Genomic DNA, 12769 nt, shown 5'->3' with positions numbered 1-12769 from the left:
CATTCCCTTTATTTAAATCACAAATCCCCCTCGTTTCATCTCTAGTATTAACTGTAAAATGTAATCCTATTAAGATAAAGCACACCTTCAGAAGGAACCACACGACTTTGTAACAAACAAACAAAAAAAGTGAATCTGTAATGCAGAAGTCCTACACACACGTTGTAATAAAGTTTGTGGCCAGACTGCGGCTCCCTCTCTTCGCCAAAAACAGAGAGGATCCGTGCGGTTGCTGACAGCTCTGTTATATTGGAGTAAACACAAACTCCTCCCTCCCGGTGACAGGCGGCAACACTGAAGCGTCGCCTCGGCTTTTCCAAGACAATCTGCGCTCAGGACTGAATATTAAAGCCATCTAAGGTGAGTGATGAGATTCCTTTATGGCATTGCATCGTCTTTTTTGCACCCGGACACTTGTATATCGAGGAGGTGAGGGAAACATCCAAATTTTCAGTCATTTTCCCAGTCACGTCAAACGCCGTGTTACCTGTCCGTTACGCACAGCAGCGCGTGGAATTTTCACATTTAGCGTCCATTTCAGGTGCGCATTCAGCTTTACCGTTGCAGTGAGTGAATTCCTCGTAGAAGTCACCATGTTTATCGTGTGCTTAAATGCTCTGAGCTCTCCTTTTGACAACCTGCAGCGACTTCTGTCAACCCGGTGCGTCAGTGAATATGGGTTAATGGATCAAGCGTTTGGAGTTTTATCCTGATCCCCTGTCTTGGGGTTTAGTCTCCCCCTTCTACCTTGTTTAACCGTCATGTTTTTATTTAGAAACCATAACAATAAAAATGATCATTCTTGTCTTCATACTTGCTAGCTGACTCTTACGTGGGCTGCAGTTGTGCCAGTTTCAACATGTCGGTGACCACGGCTGCATTACTACTTCAGATATCATGAATGGTCTCCTTAGACTTGCAGTCATAGGAGGACCCAGGTTTTTGAGTCAGGTTAAAATTTGACTCAAGTTTAATGTTATTTGGTTGCTGAATGCTCTGTTGGCTCCGAAGCATTTGAACATTGGTTTTAATGTAATGATCACCAGAAATGACATTAATCCCCAAAGGGAAGAACTCTCCCCTGGGAGGTTAGAGGTCAGGGCCAGCAAAAAATCAGCATCCCCGGAGCAGATTGCTTGTGGCAGTTTGCCAGTTCAATGCAAGGGGGAAGATGCTGTGCTGTATTTGGCATTTGATTCTTATCAGACCATGGAAATTAAAAATTAAATGAACCGAGAAACAATTGAGTTTGTGCTCTGCTGACCTTCAACAGGAGCGGTCACTTTGACATCCTGTACTGATGGATGGACTTCAGTTTAAACACCACGCAGAAACAGATTTGTAGTCTTGCACTGAAATTAATTCTACATGCTTTTCATGTCACATTTTTCATTTCTTGCTTGGCCTACAGTGGACCAAGCTGCCACTGTACTGTCACTACACACTATTTTGGGCCATAACATTAGCCAAGTTTATAGAGGTGCTGTTACTTGTATTAAGTCTGTTAGTCATCCTGACACAGCCAGGTTCTACAGCCAGAATGAACTTGGATTAGTATCGAAAATAACAAATGTCTGTAATATCTGGTTCATTACAACATAAAGGAGCTTAAGGATCTTGCCAGACAAACCTGAATACTCTGTCAAGCAAAGGTTAGTTCTTTGAGGACCTACCAAGATTTTCTTGCTACTAGACTATGAAAGACAAATCAATTACATGTTCTCTAGAAACCAGAGAAAAATTCTTAGAGGGAAGGTATTATGCTCGATTCTTGCACTGTATTCTGTATTCACTTTATATAAGGCCTTGGTGCAAACCCTTAGGTCATACGCTGTCTGAAACAAGCCATTTTTAACTTTCATCTTCTTCCTTTTAAGCCAGCTTTTTTTCCTGATTGGTCGCCCGTTGCAAACAGAAGGTTTGATCTGTTAGTGGCCAGGACTTCTGCTCCCAGCAGGAGCTTTGTGACTGGGATGACAGAAACAGATTGTCTAGAGCAGTCTGAGGCCGAGGTTTTTTATTCTTCGTGATTAACTGCACATACCGACAGCTTTTTAATATGAATATCTTCTATATGTATGACAGAAATAGGAAAACGCATAAAGGGTCTCTGTTACATTTGAAAAATAAACTGTAATGTGTCTGTATTGCTTCATTTTCTTTTTATTTTGTAACACACCTTGCATCATTCTGCTGGTTCAATATTAATGCAGCTGTCATGCAACATGTTCTCCTTAATGCTCATTTATCTTCTCTTTTGTCTCTTATGTAGACAGTCTGTGTCTGAATTTCATTTAAATTATACAGCATAGACCCAAGGAAGATTCTGACACTGCTCTGGCAGAAGCTAATGAGGATGCAATGAAATAAACAAATAGTTTGTGCTCGCCAAGACAAATGAGTCTGTGTAAGGGAAGAAATAACATTTGACTGCTGAGTGCTGCTGGCAGATTGATTTGGCTTTCATCTTCTTGCTATTCATATTTGACTCGAGCGAAACGCTATTCGTTGAGGGTAATTTGTACTTGCTCTGCTGAAGGATACCGGATGTAAGTTAATCTCTGGCATAATCAAAAGGCCCTGTCCGTGGTATGTTCTGTACCTCCTTCTTTGTTATATCTCGAGAAATAAGTGTGAGAGCGCGTATATGTTGTTTGTAATAGCGCCTTGGTCTCGTAACTACTCAACAGTTACTAGCTGCAGCAGTTATTGCCAGCTTACATTTAATTGGTGTTTTTTATCACCGCCAAGATGTTCTTTTCTAGTTCTGCTCTGCTATAGATAGAACTGAAAACATGGTATGTTGGAATGTGGTGAATGTAAGTGCCTTTTAGTGTGGGTGTGCTGCGTGAAATGAACAGATGTGATGATTAATGAAATCCAAAGTGAGGTGGGTAGGAGTGTGATGTCCATACCTGTAGTTTCTAACAGCTTGCTGGATATAAACCTTAAATTGCCAATTCAACTATCTGCCACTTCTCTCTTAAGTTCTGGAAATGCTTAACTTTGACACATCATGTTGTGCTCTCTCCTAGACTGCAAATACATTAACTGCACTCTGCTTGAAGGTTTTTTTTTTTCAAGCACATGTTTTTTCACGCTCTTTTCAAATAGGCGGAGAAGGAACTAATTGGTATAAAGTTGAAACATTTAGGGATGAGTCTGGTCTGACCCAGAACTCATCAGATATTTGCCAGCGGAAATGATCATAGCCTTGAAAAAGGGCTAATGAATTAGGCATGGGAATTGTCACAGTAAGATCTTCCTTTTGATGCAGATAGTATTTGTATCCAACCTGCTATTTTTTCTGCTTTCCTTGGTGGAAGTTTATTGAATCCCATTAAGCTGCAGCATGTTGCAATCGTAGGCTTGTTTGTGCTTGCGGCGAATGTTGCAGAATTCAAACCCTGCAGTCTTCCTTCTAGATGTTGGCTTCATCCTGAAAACACTAAATAATGAGAAAACATATCTTTAGTCATGCAGTGAGAGAAGATGGAAAATTAACCCTTGCTTTTAACCCTGCTATTCCATTTTACATCCAAATACATAAATGAAAAGTAATGGGGAGGATTAACTGTATAGATCTTCTGTTTTTAGATGTGAGCTCAATCGACAGTTAAAGCAAACTGTAACTGAAAGCACTGACATAACAGTCAAACTAAAAAAGCAGAAACGGCATGTTAGTGGTGTTTTGCTTCCTGCTGTAGGGCTTTGGTAGGATACAGACAGGCCTGTAACCTCAGTGAGCTGGGACTTAAATGACACACAAAGGGTTTTCCATGGAAGGAGGCCTTGTTACATGGATTAAACACATGGCTGCTACAAGGGCAGACAAACTGCAAGCTGAACAAACTGGTACCTGCACTTGTATCTTTCTGAATCACAACAGTCCTCACCACCTGATCTGTTACACCCCAGACCAGCACAGCTGCAAGGAAACGAAGAGACTCAACATCTTTTTTTAAAATAAGTGAAAAACATTTAATCATGTTAACCTTCAAGGTTGCCGCTCCTTTTTTTTTTGTAATAGCCTAATTTGGCATGTAGTTCAGGGTACAGCCTTGCTAACATACTTTTGTTTTTAAAGTGTGTAACTTTCAGTACATTTTGGCCCAGTATACACACCACTACTGTGTTTTAGGCATCCTTAAAAAAGAGCGACTTGTCAGAAATGCTGCTGGCCTACGTTTAGTCTGAAAAGTTAAAGATTGTTTTTGTCTGACTGAAACGCAGACTTTTTGTAAACAGTGATGCAGACAGCCACGTCCACTTCCTGATTGGTCTGCTTTTTGTTTTTGTTTTTCAATTTTTGTGTGTACTACTTTCCCTGGCAATGGATTTCTACTAAAGAAATCTTGTTTTGCTATTGTTGTCTTTTCTCTGTAATCATACACTATATGAGCAAAAGTACTGGGTATCACACAGCAATGCCCAGTACACTACACATTATGTATCATATCTCCAGGACCTAGTCCGTCATGGCATGGCCACATGTCGTCTCCATCTGCTGGGCAGCCTGAGGTCTTTTGGGTTCTCTGGACATTATTGAGGACCTGTTACGACACAATGACGGCTTCTGCAATCTTGTTGTCTGTTGGGGAGCTGATAGCATAGAGAAGGACAGGAAAATAGCCTTGTAAATAGGGCAAGTTCTGTCCTGGCTATTCCTTCTAGACTATATAGAGGATGTGGGTGAGAGGAGGATGTTAGCTAAGCTGATGTCCATTACAGACAACACCCTTCATGCCTTGCATGAGACTGCATGAGACGAGGCCCTGAGCAGCTCCTTCACTTGTAGACTGCTATAGCCACTTTGTAGGACAGAGTGCTTTCGTTGGTCCTTCATCCCGACAGCAGTCAGACTGTGCAACACCCACATAGGATAAATAGAAGCTAAAAAATACATTTGTATCCATTACTACTTCCACTGCACCTTGTGTGCAAGTAAAAAGAAGATATTTTAGTGTATTTTGTCTTATATAGTAACCATTTGTACATAGTATGGTACACTAGTCTGCTTAATTATTCTATTTTTATATTTTTAATATATCTCTAATTGATTTTTTTCTTCCTGACCCTTGTGCTGCTGTAATCACTGAAATGCCCCCAGTGCAGAATTAACAAAGTCCATATATACCATGTAAACCCATGCCATGAAGCTCCCAGCACACAGTTGTTCTCCTGATGTTAATACCAGACGAGGTTTGGAGCTCAGTTATTGAGTTAGCAGAGTGTTGGAGCGTTTTACGTACAATGTGCCTCAGCACTCAGCAAACCCGCTCTGTAACATTATATGGTCTGGCACTTTATGGCTGACTTGTTGCATCGACGGCATCCTGTTACAGTACCACACTCAAATTCTTTGAATTCTTTAAAATGACACATTCTTTCACAATTGTTTGCATAGGCAGACTGCATGCTCAGGGTCTTGATTTTATACACATGCGGCAATTAGACAGAAAACACTTGAATTCAAAGATTAACCCAATACTTTTGCTCATATAGTGTTAAGTTGCTCTAAGTCGCTTGTGTCTCTTCTTGCTGCATGACTCCTTGTTGTTTTTGTGGCTGAAGATATCTTTATGACTCAGTCTTGGATGTTGTTGCCATGCTCAAGAATGGATTTTGTGGCTGATCAGATGCTTCAGTGGGATAGATAAGAATCTAAGTATTTTAGCGTCCCTGTAAGGCCAAATTGAAGTTGGGGAAATTTGCTTTTGTTTACTGTCAGCTGTGTTAAAGAGTCAGCTGGATAGTTGAAGCATTGAAACAGCTGGATAGAGATCAAAGTTGCCTCTTTTCAGATGCTTCGGAGCTCACTCACCTCTGTTCAAAGGAGGATTGTAAGTTGGCCCTGTGAAAAAACAGTGGAGCTGAACACATGAGACACAAAAGAAGAGACTTTAAAATTATATTATTTAGGCCCTCCCCTTGAAAAAAACAAAATCACTAAAAGAGCTGCTTCCTGTCTCATTTATGCACCTCAATTATGTGTACCTACAATGATTATTCACTGGCATGATGATAATGATAACTGATTAATCATGTGAGTCATTTTCAAGCAAAACTGTTTAGCCTGCTAATTTAACAGGGGTTTGTGATGGCTTTGTGCTCTTAGAAACAGCAGTGGAAAAATTCAAGGACAGGAAACACATCTTAGCAGTTAGTATGAAATAATGTCTACTTGTGATGGTGTATCACAGGTTAAATCCTGAGCATGACCCTGGATTGTAAGCATCAGTAAGGAAGCTTTTTACCTCAAAGATGGAGCCTCAGGAGAAACTAAAACTGAGTTTGTGCCAAAAAAATTATTATGTAACCATCTCATGATCCTTACTATTCATTTTAGGATACAGACCGCTAGGTTCGGCCCATCTGGTTTGAATAAGAGAATATAGCCCAGGGACATACAGAATTATGTCACTCCACAAGTAGTAATGCGGGTGTTACCTACCCCAGACAACGCATAGTTTTTTAGTTGTGTTTATGGAAGTTGATACATAAGAGCTTTACAAAGTAGACCACAACACTTTTAGATGACAAGGTTTTTGGACAATGGTATACACATATTTCTATAATCTTTTAAGTGTCTTTATGCTGGTGCTGGCTTGTGTTTTGCAGGAAGTGCAGCAGATGGACAAAATGTATTTTTTAATAATCACAAGGCTCAGCTGGCCAGTTTCTTAAGATATGATTCTAACATAAAAATTAAGCATTTTTAGCTGAAAAATGGCTTCCTAAATCGGTGACCTGCTCAGTGCAGGTAGGGTGGAGCCCAGAAGAGATTAACTCCCTGCACACTGTGGCGTGACTTAACTGAAGGGAAAGCAAACATATACCGCTCTTGGCTTAAAACATGTTCAGTCCATTTTACTTTATCCGAATGGATGACTTGGAAAAACAAATATTAGATTTTCGATGGAAAACAAAGGGCAGCATAGAGGCTGGGTTCACATTGGCAGCTAAGAAGAAAAAAGACTCGGCTTTTGAGGATATCTTTCCAGGCTCGTTTGTTTATTCTTAGCGTGATTCAAGATGCAGTCATCTTGGGTCCACAGATGTTACACCTACACATTCCATTATAGCTCGATGTTTATGATAATGTGCAATGTCTCCAGAGTCAAAAAAAAAGAAAAAGAATAACGCAAAACTGAACCTTCCCCCTGTCTGTGTGTGGAGATTAGTGATGTTTCTAAATAGTATCTGGAATTACCTTCTTTTTAAATTTCAACCTGTACTGAACTTCCATATTCTTGCTTAGATGCATTTTAAGTGGCTTTTAATTGAGTCTAAAAGTGGCTGCGTCGCATGTGATGATAGCGCATGTAGAAAGCATGATTAACTTATCTCATCTCTTCTGCAGCACAATTTACAAAGGGCTCACATGATCTTGTGACTTATGTTATCAGTCCTGTATAATGTCAGGTAGGTTTATTCTCTGCAATATGTCAGCATATGCAATAGCCTTTCTTTTGCATCGCCATAAACTGCTCAGTTGCAGTGGCTCTTGTCTTTACTAAAACATTATTGCCGGGTGCTACTCTTTCAGCTAACATCAAGTGCAGTTAGTTTACTAGTTGTTGCATGTTGTAGAGTTTATCTAGTGTAAAGCATTTGGGAGCTGATCGTATGGCGATAACATGAAAGCTGGGTGTAACTGGTGCGAGAGAAAGAGTGAGTGATGGTGAGAATAAGGAAATAATGGTTTGGCTGTGTCACTACAGAGGGTGTCGACATGGAGGAATACAGTGCTTAATGAATAATGGATGCTTACTAAAGAAGCTCATTTCCTATTCATTCTTTCAAGGCTGCTGCACAGGGAGTTGTTTGTGATCATTATGTCAGTCCTTCAATATTTTCATTGTGTGTTTTCAGAAATATGATGCAGTTTGACGGCACTGGAATAACACCAGCAAACAATTTCACCCAAATACAATGGGGTAATTTAAAAGGATGGCTTATTTTCTTTGATCGCTTCACAACAACTACAGAACAACTATTTTAACACACAAGTAATTTTTTATTAGCTGACTATGTGAAGAAAAAAAAATCAGAGTCACGCTGTTATTTTATTCCTTCAGAGTCACAGCCTTTCCTGGGTTTCTTTTTAACATTGGTATGCTGAGACTTGTAAAAATTGCAAATGTGCTGATCATCACGAAGGCCTCCAGTGACAGAGACGAGCATTAATTCAATATCTGGGTTGTCAGTTTTTGTGTCGAGCTGAAAAGATGTGGAGTATAGAACAAGGCTGGATCTCGTTCATTAAAAGCACCTTTTAACTTTTGACTTTGGGAGGCTGGATAGTGTCGAGGCTTCTTCTTTTTTTGACTATGATGATTGTGTTGAAATGAGTTTCAGCAGTTCGATGCTGCAGTGAAACAACAGTCAGGGGTTAGCCAACATGTAGTGTGTGCTGATAAGCATAAAGCATGTGCTATATTTTCACTCCAGCCCTTCTGTAACAATTCTACAGGGTAATATAATCACTGGTCTGCTCCTCAAAAATGTGCTTATAGCTGTTTGAGGTGTTATCACATGAGATGTTTTCCATTAGAAAATAAATCACCAGTTTGCAAAGGCATCAATAATAATTTAGATGTGAGAGTATAGAAGGCATCGTGCTCTAGGGGGTAGTTTGCATTGATTCATCTATGTAAGAAAATACGTGCCATGACATGACTTTGTCCCACTGACCTTCAGCTATGGAAATCTAATCTATAACTGCTGAAACATTTAGACTTTAGAGTGTTTTGAATGACTTGCAGCTCATAATTCCATGTCTATTCTCTTGATTTGTATCCAGAAAGATTTTTATGCTAATGAGCAAAACTGTGCCGTACTGTCTGTGTCTGATCATTGCAACATTTGGTCATGCAGTATGTTTTCCCACTGGGAAAGCACACTGTCAACAATAACACTCCCCCAAACGCTGCCAAAGCTTTTTTGTGCTCAGTCACAGACAAAGCCACATCTACACCATTTGCTTACAATGAAAGGACATTTGTTTTTCATAATTACTGTCAGCTTCGATGCCAAGTGAGATACAAAAGTGGAGACAAGCCACAGAACCACAAATCGCATCGCTGTAAAAGTTAAGAATCTAATTTAAAAATGTTTATTCGTGATATTATAAAACTATAACTGGTTATTTTGACTTCTACTCATTATTTTCAATCAGCAGGTTAACTGTTGTGTTTAAGCTAAATATCTGTTATTTTTAAATGCTGGGTACCTAAAATAAACATTGGGTTACATTATAAACTTTACAAAAAGTAGCTATATCTCACAAATGATAACTTCAGTAAACACCTTCTTTATACATTTATATGCTCAATAAAAAGTCTTTTTCATACAACATGATGTTTATTTTGTAACTTACAATTAAAAGTTACAATAAAATAGAAAGAAGAATATGATTCAGGGTATGTGGCTACCTTTACAAGTTGCTACCAGTTGGCCAGGCAATGTGATGTGTTTCAGAATTACATTGCCTGGCCAAGTGGTAGCAACCTATTAAGGTAGCCACACACCAGAATAAAGATTTAATATTATACGAAGTAAAGAATGCATCTTGCTAACAATTCAGCTACCAAGTGCTACAGTCAGTCAAATGTTTGCATCCAAATGTGGTGGGCAACAGTCAAATAGCTAAACTCAGGGCTTCAGAATGTTGGTACACAAAATACAAATTACAATGTGACTTTGTCTTTTAGATCATGCCTCCGATGTTTATTGATATAAAACAGAAAAATGGAAAGAGGATCAGCAAAGCCTCAAAGAGGAGAAGCTAGAAAGAGCAAATGTTTGACCTTTTTGCTTAAAATATGATTCAGTTTGTTAACTGATCGCTAAAATGGTTGCTGATTCAGTGTCTTGATTGGTAGATTAGATAGTTATTTCAGCTCTGTCTGCACCTTTTCTCAAAAAGATGTTTTTTTGTGAGAATAAAAAACAAAACAACACTATGTTGGTGTATTTTTTTTCATATGTCATTAGTTTAAATACATTCTGTTGGCTAGGAAAAGCATGCTTTTATTCTGAAAAAATCTGTTGTATGGAAAGTAAAACTAAGGCATCCCCCTCTAATGACATTTCATCATTTTCAAAAAATGCATATCGTATTCCAGAGCCAACAACTTGGATGTAAAGGAAATGCTTTTCATTTGCTCTAGAGCTGATAACAACCTCACTCACTGATGCACTACAAGCCCTGGAGATACAGTGATTGCAACATATGGTGATAATAAGTGAGCAATGCGTGCTAGCAGACTGCTTCCTCCTGTATTTGGCGGCTTGCTTTCGTGGCCTGCCTGTTTCATAATGTCTCATAGAGCTAGATAGTTGTGTGGCAGTTAACAGGGAGCAGGGATCACAGTCAGTCATCAAAAAGCAGAGTGGTTTCTCTCATGGAGAATCATGGCAAGGAGTAAAATGAGGTTGGAGATCAGGGTGATCATAATAATGATGTGTCTCAGGGCCGAGTTTCACAGTGAGTCTCTTTGTGGGCCAAGCCTAGTCAGTGGGTGGCTCTTCACACAAACGTCTATTTTACCGCTGGTGAACTGAGGATTGTTCGAAACTTCTTCCTCCCCACGTTCATTCTCTCTGCATCTGGAGACTAAGCAAAAGACAAATATACACCATAGGGGTATGTATTTTTAATGCTGCTACGCTATATGGCCTATTTTTGCAAAATAACAAATTTGTTATTCGGCTGCAAATGTCATTCGTCCTACTTGAAAACACGACCTCATTTATGCTTCACAGTTTATATTATTTTCCCTGGGGATGTTTGTGGCTTAAATGCATTAAAAGAAGTGGAAAAGGGTGTTTGTTTGCTTTTCATCATTGTTATACCACTCTGTTGTTTTAGATATTGAACATATGGATTTTATCTAAAATTTGTTTCCTTGTTTCCTACATTCAGCAGTTAGGCTTTTTATCAAAACAGTTTGGCAGTAGTGGGTGACACATGGCTGGCATTAGAGAGGGAAATGCGCTCCGTTGCAGAGAGAGGGGCTCAACAAGGAGACAGGAAAGGATTTGATCATCAGATCTGTCTTCCCTTGAGAGGGAAAACGCCTTGCTCTCTGAACATACTGAGAAACCCCCTCATTTGCAGTCTTTTATGACTGCCTACTGTAAGATGAGGAGGAAGACAAGAGAGGCTAGGACTGCTGGTTTTCTTTGAAGCACAGCATGCCATCAAAGAAATGCTAACCTTTTTTGCATTGCTGCGGTGCTTATTTGCTGGGCCGAATCTGATACGAGGTAAATGTTGAGTCTGTTGTGTGCTGAGCAGGATTTTGAACCAAATCTGACACATGCGCTCTGAGCCATCAGTGATGTCTGTCCAACTTGGCTAAATTACAAGAGGAAATAAATAAAAAGAGCTCTGTACTTCTGCCAGTTCATCGCTGTACTATCGCATCCAGCAGCTGGGCCACAGCAGGGGACTAGTTAGCTGCTTAGTTAGCCATAGAGATGCCTTCAGCTTCATTGCAAAAACTCATTAGTGCAGACTAGTTGGAGTCCATTTTCATCATGTTCAGCTTGAGTGGCACACTGTTTCTCATGTGTAGCTGCACCAGCAGGTGTTTGGTCCTTCGGCGCTTGTGCACTTTAATCCTGTAAAAAAGCCAAAACTCCTACATATCTGCTTGGTTGTTTTTCATTAGTGCACGTCCAGTAGCTTGATACTTCTGGCTACCAGAAATATCAAGCTACTGGAAACGTTAGCGTGGTAATCAAGGTGAAGCAGAGGGTTGTTTTTATAGTTTCCCCACCCTTGTCGTTACTACCATACCGGTGTGGGGTCTGATATAAAATCCTACATGCTCCAGGCCACACATTTCATCCTGCATTCCTGTGTCTGTAATTGATTCTTGTCAAAATATGGAAGGGGGTTGGGTGTACGCTGTGAAGGGAAATGAAGACGCAGAGAGAAAGAAAATAGGGAGTGGATGCACATTTGACATCATACAACAAGCCCAAGCTGGGGAAGATGAAATTTATGGAGCTATGGTAACTGGTGCCAAAATGCATCCCCCAATGATAAAGAGGAATTTTTAACACATCTTTCATTTGCATATGTCCAATTAGGTTTCCTTTAAATCCTGCTGGGGTGATGTCAACGGGGGGTTTCTGTTTCCGGGTTCCCTCCCCCAGAGACGTCATGGGGATGCCAGCCTTTTTACATTTTGATCCTGAATTCATTTCTGTGGGGTTTTTTTGGGAGAATTATGTATACAGTTAGTTAGCACTTGGCAAATCTACATATGCCCCATAAGCATTTTTATAAGGAACCAATTTTGACGTCTTTATTGCACAAAAAGCACAAATATTTGCTTTTAAATGTGAAGAGTTGCAACTTTCCCTGTTCTAAATTTGACATTACAGTAGTTTGATTGCTGAGAAATCAAAATAAGAAATCGAACAACCTCTTTTTCACACATGAACTTTCAGTTTTGGTTTAGGTGATAGTTCTGGCAAGACGATGTGCAGGAAACTGCGCACACAACATTGCTTTCTCACTGGTAATTCAACTGATAATTAATTATTGTGTTCAGTTGGCTTACACGCACTCTTTGGTGCTGGGGAGCTTGCAGATTGAAGACCGTTTGATGTCCAATCAAACCTCACGTGACATTTGCTTTCTCACATCTTCACACCTCAGCACCTCTGTTGGGTGACATCTAGAATAGTTCAGGGCTGCAGTCCGTATTTGAAAATGGCATATGCTGGTCTCTCTAAAGTTTAGAGAGTT

The 12769-nt window shown here is 39.8% G+C and overlaps 1 protein-coding gene across 2 annotated transcripts in view; it reads left to right on the top strand.

Moving 5' to 3' along the window:
* Positions 1–227: 227 nt before the first annotated feature.
* Positions 228–12769, top strand: part of ptprea (protein tyrosine phosphatase receptor type Ea) — a 63883-nt gene continuing 51341 nt past the window's right edge. The window contains exon 1 of one of the 2 annotated variants that reach the window (XM_080305050.1): positions 228–360. The gene's annotated coding sequence lies outside the window, so the exon portion shown is untranslated. Of the gene's footprint in view, positions 361–10349; positions 10652–12769 lie in introns of those variants that run through there. The other variant, XM_026178415.2, reaches the window with a different exon arrangement.

The sequence above is a fragment of the Astatotilapia calliptera genome, chromosome 8 (genome assembly GCF_964374335.1).
Source record: "Astatotilapia calliptera chromosome 8, fAstCal68.1, whole genome shotgun sequence".
In the NCBI taxonomy this organism is placed as follows: Eukaryota; Metazoa; Chordata; class Actinopteri; order Cichliformes; family Cichlidae; genus Astatotilapia; species Astatotilapia calliptera.
Note: the sequence above shows the minus strand (reverse complement) of the source record. Positions and strands in the feature narration are given on the sequence as shown.